The sequence below is a fragment of the Callorhinus ursinus genome, unplaced genomic scaffold, assembly GCF_003265705.2.
Source record: "Callorhinus ursinus isolate GAN/ISIS: 27379988/994484 unplaced genomic scaffold, GSC_fseal_2.0 scaffold14, whole genome shotgun sequence".
Lineage (NCBI taxonomy): Eukaryota > Metazoa > Chordata > Mammalia > Carnivora > Otariidae > Callorhinus > Callorhinus ursinus.
Window position 1 is genome coordinate 38,700,756 of NW_027397076.1, and position 13,566 is coordinate 38,714,321.

Sequence of the window (13,566 nt, forward strand, 5' to 3'; positions counted from 1 at the left end):
GATGGTACTTAACGCAAAATGAGCAGCAAATCTAGCACTGAACCTTGGCACCCTCAGGACATAACTTCTCTCTCCCTGATCCTTAGGTAACATAACTTCTTTTATTCAGCAGGGGATATCCATTTGTTATCTGTTGTTTTTGTTGACAAACGACAAGTAACATAGCAATTATCAATACCATTAAAGAAAAAGAGGTACATAACATACAGGTTACCTTGAAGTACGAATTGCTTCCTTTTTCAAATGGGCGCCTAAGTTTGAGAAGGGGTATTGGGAGAGCAGAAATGAGGAGTGAGACAGAAAGAATACTCCAATCTGAATGTAGTTCTCTCATTTTCTATTTTCGGAGTCTACAGGATGACCCGGGAAATTGAGTAAGTAAAAGACAAGTTGCCTGGATCTAAAAGATCATCCAGTGGAGGAAAAGACACAATAGAAAGGCTTCCACTTCTCCATTCTTCAAAGAGAGATGCAATTTATTTTGAGGGGACCAGTGTTGTCAGGATTAAATGTTAATGCCTGAAATCTTTTCAAGCAAAAGGTGCTATGTCAGCTTCAAATCATGCACTTCTTTCTCAAGTTCAACTTTTTTGTTTTTAAAGAAACACAGCCTTTGCAGGAGAACTTTTCCAAAATTTTGTCACCTTTTCTTCCTGCCTCATAGCACTCTAAAGATATTTCTGCTGATTAGAGATTCCTGAATAAGTGGGTGTGATACAGAAGGATAATGTGTCTTTTGTTTGCCCAGTAAATATTTGCTAAATGAGTCACAATGAACAAATGAAAAAAAATATTATAAAAGAATAAATAACCATTTGGAACTGGGTAGTTCTTTTTGATATATACAAAAGTTACACATTTTCATGAGAATGATTTCTGAGAATTACAAGTAATGATTCTATTATAACAAAAGACAAAACTAAATCAGCAAAGCTGCCTCTCTCCTCTACACAGGCAAAAGAAAGTCAAAAAGTGAAGCAATTATCTGGATAATTCAGACAAAAAAATCAACTATTGAGGGAAAGGAGGCCCTTTTTTCCCGGCCAAATTAATTTGAGCCATCCAATAACATGACCCGCTAGAGTGGAATTTGGCATTAAACAGGCTTGTCTTGGCTCCCATCCAGCAGGGTTTAGTTACTGAATTCCTTAAAGGACATTGTTCAAACATGGTCTCCCATGTAACTGGGTTCCAAAGCATGAGCTGCAAGAACCTTGACATCACCAGGCGACTCTAGGGTATTACTCCATTAGATCGAATTATCCAGAAAGCCACTCTCATTCCAGTTCACCTTTCTGGGTTAGACAAAAGCTAAGTGTATTGCCCAAGATTTGCTACACAATAATTACATGCGAAAGTTGTGCCTGCCAAGTGTGTTTGTAAGGACGATCCCAATTCCTAGACTGCATAGATAGAAACTGATGGGCAGAAGGTGACAACTATTCACTATTCTCTCTCTCGCCACCTTGGTCTTCCACATTCTCCGTACCTCTGAATGCACATTCGATTCATGACATAATTGCACTGACTTAATGAATGGTAGAAATCACAACTCTTGAACTGCCCACCATTTTAATCTACATGACTCTCAATTTGTTCCCTGAACACTTGTTTACCAACTAGAGAAAACAGAGGGAGGTCTTGCCGAGAGTAACCAGGTTGCAGAAATAGGAACTGTGGCCTTTTGCTTGCTTTCCTAGAGCTTCCATAGCTTTGCTGGCCACGTCTGAGCAAGGTTTTTTGTAAAATGACCTGGGGTTAGGCATTCTGCCCATGCGCACACCTGGCAGATCGAATCCTCCTATCCTTGGGAACTCGGATGCATGCTGAGTTCCCATTTTCTTTGACTGCAAAACAGACAGGGACCAGCTGGTTAGTGCTGACACGGCTCACACTACTGGCGGGAACACTATTTCAGTGTTCTGTGTTTGCTCATTATTTATCAATGGGGAGATATTTCTCCGGAGAAAAGCACGTCCTTTGTCTTCTGACGGAAAGTCCATTCTTCCAATGGGAGATGACCTAGAAAGGAAAAATTGATTAATTCATTTCCCATGTGGAAGTCCCATGTGGAAGTTTTCATTTTAAAGGTTTGAGTTCAAATAAAAGAAGTGAATTGTGGCCCTAGAAATACCAAGATACTTAACTTTTGTCTGTAGCAATATGATTTTTAAGAGCTGAGCATGCCATCTCTCATTGAGCAGGTTGCTTTTATCACCAAGCACATATTAGTGTTACAAGTCCCATTAACTACTTGAATATAACTTCACACTGGAAATAATGTTTAACATCAGCAGCCTCAAGGCATCACCTAATGCAGTGCTGTGTTTGGTGTGTTCGTGTACACAAAGCACTTTCCTACGTGACCCCACGGGCCTCACATGAGCCTGGGGAATCTGGAGGGTAGAACAGTGGAGAATCAGACCCATAGCTAATAAAGTGGTAGAGAAGGGGTCTTTGATGCCTGTCCTGTCCTCTTCAACCTTCCACAAACTTTCCAACATTATGGGGGATAACATTTTAAAAATGTAAGAAAAGGCATTTCTTAGACTTTACCTGAAATTAAAAACCCCCAAGTTCTTATTCTTTCCTCCTCTCCTTTTTCTTCTCTCTCTCCCCTTCTTCTGTCTCCTTTTCTTCTTTTCTTGTTCTTCTTGGTCTTGCTAGATTGAATATCAGGGTCCCTTTGCTCTTTGAATTATTCATGCTACTCTGATTAACATTGTATTCATATTCATCCAAAGAAGCTTATTTGCGCTTAAGTTTTCCAAACATGAAACTAATAGACCATAATGGAAATGTAACTGATACTTAGCTATTGTCGTGAAAATAGATCTCATTACAATTATATGTGAGAGATATTAAAAAATAACTTTAAAGTGGGAGGCATATTTATGCTCTTCTGAAGATGAATAGACTTATTTATAGGTGGGGAGACATTCCATAAGATAAGCTAAAATTAATCATATTGCTGAAGTTTGCAAAGAGGTTAGAGTCCAAATTAAATATAGAAGGGCAAACCAGTTTCTTCCTTTTGCGTATTTTAATGAAGACTAGAGAGGCTGGAGAAATATTTATATTCTTTTATTCATATTTTCAGGATTGCCTCATGTCTCGATTCTTTTTCAAATCGCTCATTTCAGTGAGGGTACTTCAAAGTGAATATGGGTATTCTCAACTCCTCGTATCTTTAAAAAAAAAAGGGTAGAAAAGGGAGAATTAATGGGACTGGAAATTTAAAAACAACAGATGTACTAAAAGTGTGATTACTGCCATGAGTAAGACATAACGGGGGAGTTCTACCACATTATGTAGCTTCGGTTGACGGCTGATTGTATCATAGAGAAACCGGAGCCCCAGAGCAGAGCTAAGACCATCTCTAGGAAACTGCTGATTTCCCTTGGAGTGCAACAGATAAGGAGCTGTTTCTCTCTAAACATAGCTATCTAACTGCTTTGTGGTTAACAAGAGACCCTGCGAAGAATTGTGGGTAATGCATTTAAGGCTGAATCCACAGTGGGCTGTGTGGTGAGGCAGAACATTGTGCTCCCAAATACTTGCTGTATCGTGCTGATGGAATTCGAGGGTCAAGGGGGATGGGGGGACCGGCTCTTCGAGTGCTCCACCGAGGAGTGGACATGGAGAAGTGAGCGGAACTCCAGAATCCAAGGTCAGAAGGAGACGCCCAACAGCACCACTTGTGCCGAAGTGAGATCTCTTCCATTCTGGCCCCAGATTTTTTTTCTGTCCACAGAGCTACATAGTTCAGACATGACGCCTTGAGCGAGAAAACAGCGTCTTCAGACAGTGGCTGAGATAAGAAAAACAAGGCGAAGCTGAGTCCCAGGCACAATGGTGTGCATGTTGATATCACTGAGTTATGAACTATTTCCTTTTAATCCAGTTTCAAAAGATGACTTCCTCCATATGCAATTAATTCCCCATATAACTACAAGGAACTGCATATTTTAGAACAGTTGTGTCATCAGGATGAATGTTTAAACAATCTCTGTGGTCTCTTTCCCACAAACTGATTTAACATGTATATAAAGAGGCTTTTGGAATGAGCACTTTACATTTGCTTCTCAAACTTCAGCGTCTGTTTTCAGTAAATATTGAAGATGAAACTTCCCTCATTCATGCCTGGAGGACTGGCCAATTGCAATTGAGGAATGCAGTTCTTGGGCTTCTCATGAATAAAATTTTTCCGTTGTGAACCTAGTCTTTCTCGGGCCATGTCAACAGGACCACAACAGAATGGACGTGGGATAAACCACTCATGGCCATTGATTGAGCTAGCCTCAGATTAATATCCTAATTAATACCGAAACAGTGAGAACCCCACAGACCTGGGCTCAAGTCCTGACTTGGTCACTTATAGATGGGGTGACCATGAATCCCTGTTTGCCCTTGGTGGTCCCAATTCACTCTTACTGCTCTGGTGTAATTATTAACGACACCCCTTTCGAAAGTGTCCCAGTTTGAACCAGAATGTCTATGGTCACCCTACTAACAGCAATTCCAGGCTTAGGTCTCTGCCCTCGCCTTTGATGGGTGCAGCAGTATGTGTCTTACTCTAAAGACCTAGTTCATAGGCCAAAATCATCAAAACAGGTCATGAAAATAACTTACAGTTAATTAAAACACAGCTATCTGTGTAACATAATTCATTGAATTATTAAGGTGTGGGTTTTCTCCCCACATATTTGTTTGCTCTCCTTTTCCCATTTCAAGTAGAAACCAGTGCCTTTGTGCTTCCTTCCTTCTGGGATTGTTGCAGGATGAAAGGCAGAAGCCCCTGACGTCTTTGGCTTTTCCTGTTGTGTTTTTGTTTGTTTGTTTTTGTAAATACCTACAGCCATTGAAGAAATAAGTGCCCCGAACTCTATGGAAGAGGAGATGAATGGGGACAGAGAGTCAGAGAGAGAAGCTCTTCTGGCCAGTGGGGTGGAGGAGGACTAGGGTCCCAGCTGAGAAAGTGAGCAGAGGGGCTAGTAATGAAGACACAGGCAGGGTCAGCTCTACCATTTTGCAGGGCCCACTGCAAAATGAAACCGTGGGACCCCTTGTTCCAATTTCAAGATGGCAACAGCAGAGCATTAAAAAAAAATCCAGGGTTCTTCTGAGCACAAGGCAATGTGAAACTGTACAGGTCACATGACCATGCAGCTTGCCATGGCCAGAGGAGCTGGCTTCTTGGTGTGCCTAGCAGGAGGCATCCTCTGCAAAGTCTCCTAACCCCAAACGGCACCACCAAAATCCAGTGTACCACGGTGGGCCTTGAAAGGCTGGAGATCCCTTCCTCAATTGTCCTCATTCCAAGGAAACTGTCAGGGTTCTGGTGTGACTTTGGGGGGGGGGGGGGGGGGGGGTGACATCCCAACAAGGATGAGGTCGATGTTCTTGCCATTTTAGAGGAAAGATGGAGGCTGAGAGTTAGAAAACTGAGTTGATTTAAAGAAATAAAGAAATTGATATGTTTTGCACACTCCAGTTTGTGGACTAAAATTTATTCCACATATGCTTTTATAAATATTTAAGTATATAAAACCAAATGTTTAATATAAGATCCACATTGTAAATATTCCTTTGAGAATATATTTCTGCATGGACTGGAATGGCTGAGCTTCTTAAAATATAAGTTCATGAAGTGGAGGGGAAGATGCCTGCTTTCTTGGTAAACCTCCATGAAATACCCACAGGTTTTCTTCACTGCTGCAAGGACTTTGATCTGCATTTAAAATTCAGATTGTTTTTCTCAAACATTTTCCTTATCCATTTCATGTGCAAAAAGCTCTGGGAGTCACCGACTGGTAGGTTCTGTGGGATGAGAAGTTCCCTGGTTTTGGTTAACTGTATATTTGAACATCTTATTTGTGACAGTAAATGTTAAAAAAAAAAAAAAAAAAGAAAGAAAGAAAAGAAAAGAAAGGTGATTCTCTGTGTGATATTTGAGCAAGTTACTTAACCTGCTATAGGATTCTTATCTGTGAAATAAGGATCATATCCACTTCTTGGGGTGTTGTCAGAGCTCAATAAGATGATGCTGAGCACCCAGTGCAGATGGAATACTAAACTATTGCTAGGTCCTGCACATGACTCTGCCATGTTAATCATACAAGGATAACCAATTTCTAGTTCATATTTAGTTCATAGGTTGTTACCTCAAGCTTGCTTGCTTGCTTTCTCTTCTCTCTCTCTTTTTTTCAGTAGTAAATGAGAGAACCTCCAACCACCATAAAGTTCTGGGAATTTTTTGGTTTTAACATGAAGATAATTGACTTGTCCCCAAAGGGACAAATTAGCACCAATTTCCTCAGATGCCCATGGACCACAGAACAAATTACTTCATGCTGCTGCTGGCCACTCCAGGCCTTGGGCAGGTATTGAATCACTGAGGAAAATAGATATCATAGTCTTTAGTGGTGACTTAAGGACTCCTGGGGGCACCCAAGGAACTCCCTAATGCACATGGTCCCAGATACCTCCTCCCTATTTTGCCAGAGGAAACCCAACTGTATCTGTTTTATATATTGTCCATTGAAGTCAGATTTTGTTTAACCAAAGGGTGCAGCTAAAAAATGAAATAAAAACTGATCCGGTCCAACTCCCACATTTTAGAGTTGATGAAATTTAGAACTAGAAGATGAGGTATCTAACCAACACCACACTAGTTAGTAGCAGAGGTAGGAGTAAATGGAAGTCAGCTCCAGCCCCATGCAGTTTTCCTTCTAGCAGGCTGCCTCCTGCAGAAAGATGAAGCTAAAATCACAGATGTTTTGGGGTCAGGATTTACACCTTACCAATCAGATGTACAAAAACCGTAGCTTATCTGTTTTCTATAACTGATCTAATCTTGCTCTGAAGCTTTCATTCCTACAGATGGCAGAAATAAACGTGCTAAGTAGCGGTCTCTTTCAGGGTGAAAAGAAAGGGGGGGTTGAATTTTCTCATTTTGATGTTGAAATTCCCTATCAGAGCCAATTCTCCACCTTCTAAGGGTCTCCCCTCCTCCCCTTTCCCAAGATGGGGTCTGGATCATGGAGAGGCTTATGGGTCCTCATGGAGCAGGAGGAGGGAGGTGCAATTCACAGATTGTCTTTCTCTGCAGGTTCCTGCTGTTCTACAGCTGAGGTATGCCTCCTCTCAATCTTTGGGCACCAGCCTCTGTCCTCCCTACATGTGCTACATAAGTGTCTGCAGCTGGTGGACTATGCGGTCTACTGTCTTAGCGTGGGCAATCTATGGTGATAGCTCCCAGGGAGCAAGGCCATCTCTCACTGAGAAAATTCTAACCAGGGTACTAGTGCCATAGGAAGACCATCTTCAGAACAGACCTGACTGCCATTCGGGAAAGCTCCTCTTTATCAGGCACCTAGCAAACTGAGAATTAATGAAATTTTGTATACATTCTTCCCTTAACTTTCTCTTGAAGTACAAAATTAAAAGACACACAATTATTTTAAAAAGTACATCTTCTTGTTAAAGGTAAGTGAGTAAAAAAATATTTATGCCATTCCTCTTCCTAAAACTCCAACGAAAACAATAAATGGAACAAAAATAGAAGGAAAAAAATCTCCCCATCATGAATGAAACAAGGAAACAGCTACAATCCCAAACCACAAACTATGAAGAACACCTGCCAAATATTGTGGGCATGGATGGAGCTGAGGGAGGTGCTTAATGCTGACAAATGCCTCCTTGGATCTCAAATAGGATCTATATTTCTCTAAAATTGAGTGAGATGGCCCTAAAAAGTCAAGCCATTGATCCTTTGCTTAGAGAGGGGAGGTTGAAGTACATGAAGGAGACATGGGAGAAATGGGGACTTTCCTTAAAAGATATCAAGTTTGGGATGCTACAGATTTTTTACTTCTTTGCACTTTTCTGAGTTTGCTGAAATTTTTTATGAGTACTTTTTGCCAAAACAATAGCCATTCTAACAATAAGTAAAAGCTGAAAACAAAACTAAACAAACAAAATACCCCAAAGCAACTAATTTTATGAATTGTATGTAAAAGGACTAAAGGACAATTAAGAACTACATCAGAATTCTTCTTAGGGAGAAACAGTCTTTATTATAATACCTCCATAGGTAACTGAGTATAAAAGACAAATCAGATCCAGAGTCTGGAAGAAGAGGGAAGAATAGAGTACAAGCCAAATTGTTCTGCATTCAAATCTGGACATAGTTAGTAGGGTTTGGCTGAGATTATTACTCCTGAGAGACAAGCAAGAAAAGAAGAGAAGAAGGACCCAAGAAACAATGGGAAACAATTGGTGGTAGTATTAGAACCTGTGTTGGTAGAAGTGGCCAAGAATCTTTCCAACCTTAAGAATGCTGAGATTTTTAAGTTATTGAATTACCATGACCCAAAGACCTCCTCGGCTTCCTTCAACCTTCTGCTACACGCACAAAGGTCATGGTTTTGTTTGGTTACTTTATTTATTTATTTATTTTATATTGTTTTATGAAAAATAGGGTAGAAATAAAGGGAACCAAAAGAATGAGACAGCCCTTGTGGGTAGGAAAATGATCAGCAGAAGTATAAACTCTGAATCAGGGCTGATTTGGAAAAGCCACGGACTCGTCCCACTTCACCCCCAGCTCATCCGCAGCCTACTCCAAACTCCCTCTTCACACAGCAAAGTGGTTTGGGCCACTTTCACTGGTACCTCAGCTGACATCTAGATTGACTGTACCATAAGTTTTGGGTTGAAAAGGAGAAGGGTGGGGCCATTTTGATAAGAGTCCAGGTAGGAAGTAATTGTAAGGACATCTTATTGACACACCTACCTTAATCCTTTCTAGACCACTTTTCCTCTCCCAGTTCATCAACCACATGTAAAAATAAGAAAAAAAATCCAACAGATGAGAAAGAGGGTAACACAATGATTTTTCCTGGTATCTGGAGACTGGTCAAGATCTCCATCCTTGCTAAGGTATCTGAATAATATTTTGAGTCCAGAATGCATTCCTTCTCATTATAGTCTTTCTTCCTCTGAAGAATCTTCTATTTTAAATGGTAAGGGCTTCTGGTAATATTGATTTTTGAAACTATTGTTTACTGAAACCCCAAAGCTCTAAGACAAATCATCTCTCAACACACCCATTAGAAAGTAGTGGAGCAAACAATGAATCATGGAACACTACATCAAAAAAAAAAAAAAAAAAAAGTAGTGGAGCAGAAACAGGACAACCAAGATTTGTAAAACTTCCAGTTTACAAAACAGAAGAATAGGAAACACTCAGTAGTCATTAAGCAATAGCAAATAATAAGTCCTGCTGAATAAGGATAGCAGTGACTTCAGCTCAGACATTTACTTGTGATTCTAGAAGCTGCCCTCCGGCAGCTAATTATCCTATACGAATTCACCCTTGGTGGGTAATAAAGAATCTAGCTTTCTTGGAGAATACACAATTTCCACACACTTCCTCATGCCGGTGTGGATCTAGTGACTAGGATTTGTTTTAAGGATAAAATCATAAGCAGTTGCCAAGTAGGCTTGAGGTGTCTTTAACAATAGGTTTCCTAAAGAACTTAGTTAGCTTCCCTTCTATTTGCTTCCTGTCAATTGCATGTGTAGGCAGACAGGGGAGGCCAAAGAGCCTCTGTGGACAGTCTTTAAATGGGAAGATTCCCTCTCTTTACTTCTGACATTAGTGATCTGTCCCTTCCCAGTCCTGCAATGCCCACTGCTTTGAGACAATATGAAATCATAACTTCTGGTGGTGAGACACCTGGAACCTGGAATTTTTCAATGGGTCTGAACAAGGTATCTCACAAACAACTCTTAATGAATGGGGTAAAATCATAGGGCATTGCTAGCTAAGGCTACTACTTTGACATCCCTATTTCTAGGTGCTTCTTCGGAGAGTAAAGAAGCAGTTGTCTTCATCAGCCTTTCAAAGCTCCAGATCTTAGGGTTTTTCTCCACCTTAGGTTGTGGCCACTGTCAGAGAGCACCCCCTCTAGGAAAGCAGTATTGGCTAACTTAGTACTTGGTGCAATAACAAAAGATACCTCACCTCTACCCAACTTCAGGCCTTACCCCCAAACCCAATTCCACATTTCAGATTTACCCTACTTTCACTGACCAAATTTGTTTATTAGCTTTTTCTTTCCTTTTTCCTTCCTTCTTTCTTTTTTAATTGCAAACTATAAAATCCATTCATGCTCATTTAAACCGAATTTATTAAGAGTTATTTATTAAGACTCATTGGGAGATCTGGAGAAAAAGAAGCTCAAGTCTAGACTCCTAGGAATGCAGTTCAGAACCTCACACAGAAGGGGCTTGACGGGGTGGCTGCCACCACCACCACTTAATGAACACATAGTGTTCGGAACCCAATCTGTTCCCTCCTGTTGCTGACTTACAAATCAGAGTTTCATGTGGGTGTGTTGTTGGTCACATGCCTGCTCTCTGGCTGCAAGGGATGCTGGGAAATTCTTATCTGGGAAAGTAAGACTCACAGTATAGGACACTACCAAAATGTCTACATTTGCAGGGGCATAACGGAATGGCAGGTAGCAGCTAAAGAGATTTTTTTTTTTTTAATCAACAATTTTTTCATAAGATCCCCAGAAAGATTCAGGCCTTAGAACCACTAAGTACGGCGGAGAGTGAAGGTGAAGCATGAGGCTGAAACACAGTCTGGTTGAAGATCTATAGAAGGTAGACCTCTAGGTTCCCTCATCCACCCCTATGCATTAAGGCATCTATATTCCCACCCTCCCATCCTCTCTCCTCTCCCTTTAGAAGACCGGATGTTTGTTCTCTGTTGAAGTTCCAGGCTCAGGGTTAACCAGGCCTAGAGGAGGGCAGGGCCAAGGTGCTACCCTGAAAACAAGGAACTGAAGTTGAATTCTACTTGGTAAGTGTAGAAACAACCTGCTGTCAAAACCTGCAGTGACAAACAAAACCTCAACTCTCTCTAGCCATATTCCTGCCGCAGGCATACTAGGAAACTCCACTCCAGTTCCAGGCATCTTGATTGTGAGCTGGGGAAAGGGGATGGCGTAGGTTGTATCAGTCATCTGCTTCCATTCTCAGAACACCCAGGGATGGTGTTCTCATTCTCTTCTTCCGAGAATCTATCCTCTGCCTGTCCTGTTCCCATTCCATAGCACCCTATGAGGCTCCCAAGAGTGCTCCGCACAAGTCCATTTCCGGTTTAAGAAATGAGCGAAATGATGTCTGAATTATATTTGGTTTTGTTTCCACCACAGGTAAGCTAGACATCATAGAAAGACCCAGAGCCAAATTATCAAGCACAATATCTAATAGCTGAAATAATCACACTTTTTTTCCTAAAGTTGAGAATTTGAGGGTAGAGAAAAGACGGCTTTCCCAGGCTGCAAGTGTCCACGAGCCTGACGCCACATGCCATCTGCTGGTCGGAAGTGGTGTAGCTCCAGAGTAACTCCCAGGGCCGGGAGAGGAAACAAAGGGAACCCTCACCTCCTTCAGAGGAGGAGGCTCCAGGAGGCCCTGTGCTACGGGTTTTAGACATGAACAAGTCCAGACCACTACCTCAGAAGGAATGAGGAAAATGGGGACTATCTCATTTTGGCATGTATCTCAAAATTGTCATCATTCACTTAAAGTTCATAACCACAACGACATTCCTACTTATTTTCTCAGGTGTTGTAAGGTTTTGACACTTCTAGAAACATAAATTAGACTAATTCAGAGTGCCCTGTTTTTTATACTCTCAAAGTACATGGCATCTTCTTAAGGAATCATGTCTCCGATGCTATACGAGCCTAGGTGTTGCAAGACTGCGTCCGACCCAGTGATCTTCCTCGGGTTCCAATCTTTGTTCACCGTTGTGGCTTTTTCAAATGGCTGCCAGGTAGCAGAGAAGTGCAATCCACACCTTTTTAAATAGAAAATATCACTAAATGGTCTTAATTAATGGATGCCAATTCTACCTTTTTCCCTGTTCCTTGTATTAAATTGCCTTTGATCAAAGTTAGATTCTCTGAGCAAAGCCGGTCTGGCCCAGTCTCAATGATGTAAGGCCCCTGAAAGACCTCGTGTGGCAGCAACAGTTTTACTCTCAAGGTTTGCTGCCAACATTTTATAAACCCAAACACAAGCGAAAGTTTCTCTCACAAGGCACACATTTATATTTGATCCAATAATCCAGTAAAATGAGTGGCAGAAAAATAACAGATATTCTTGCGTATTAAAAAATATACTTAAGGGGTGCCTGGGTGGCTCAGTAGGTTGGGCATCTGACTCGATTTCGGCTCAGGTCGTGATCTCAGGGTCATGAGATTGAGCCCTGCCTAGGGCTCCACGCTCAGCGGGGTGTCTGCTTCTCTCCCTCTCCCTCTGTCCTTCAATACCCCCAACTCTCTCTGTCTCTCTCTCTAAAATAAATAAAATAACTCTTTAAGATATATATATACATATATATATATACTTAAGTCTGACCATTGTTTGTGAGTTGTAGCACCAAAATATCAATGCCAAAAAGAAAAGAAAAAGGTAAAAATACTGTTTTCATAGAGCCTATGGCCAACCTATGTATAAAAACTTAGAATTCCAGAAGCCAAGCCATCAACCCAGAAGTGGAAAAAATTTTGGAGTCTTGCTCAGTCAAGTCAAGCTCACTGGCTGGTATAAAACTAAAATATCCAGTGGATTCTTTCTTTTACAAGTTGTACAGCGAATACAGTGAGCGATGAATTGATAAAGCATTTTGCTGGGCATCTGCCCTGACTGCTGCCTGCAAGGACACGCAGTTCTGGAAAACATCACAAGAAGGCTCGGTAGTTGGGGAAAAGGGGCAGTGGATGGCAGGTGGTGCCATGTGGGTGTTTTCCAGTCCTGCACAGACCATTGAAAGGGACCTTGATGGGCCAGCATCCTTGTTCCACTCTCAATATATGGTCACTGTAATGACCGGGATGTCAATTCCAAATTCTTGGGTCAGTTTTGACGTTTAAGTCTCCAGCTACAGAGAGAAACTGGTAGGCAGGGATGAAGGGGTATTGAAATCTAGTCTGGATATTCTGAAAGCTGCTTCCAGACCCAGTGTGGCCAGCAGTTAGCGGAGAGCCTTTTACAACAAGCTCATCTACCTTTCCAAGCTTCAATTTTCTCATCTTCTAATTCCTACTCTTACTCCCTTCTCCTCCTGAGCCTGTCCAGGCTGGGTGAGGGGTGGGGAGCAGCAGAAGGTTCTGTGAGCTCTCTCCTCAAGGTGCTCGAGTGGTAGGCTCAAGTCCAATGGAGCAATTTTTAGATACACATGCCTGGCCCTCCCCATCCTTGAATTCTGGCGGGCCCATTATTTGTCCCCTCCTTTCTAGCTGTTTCCCTTTCTCTCTCCCTTGTGTTCTTTCCTGTCCTGCTGTGTCTACATCAATAGCCTCCCTTTCCTGGTCTCTAACCAATCCTCCCAAGTCTTTTTCACTTTATTGGCCTAAGATGCGAAGTTCCCATGGCTGTGTGTTACATCTTTTTAAAAATATCATGTGCATGGGTAATTGAACTTACTGCAGAAATTTGGGAAAATATAGAAAAGCACATAATAGTGATGACAATGATGAT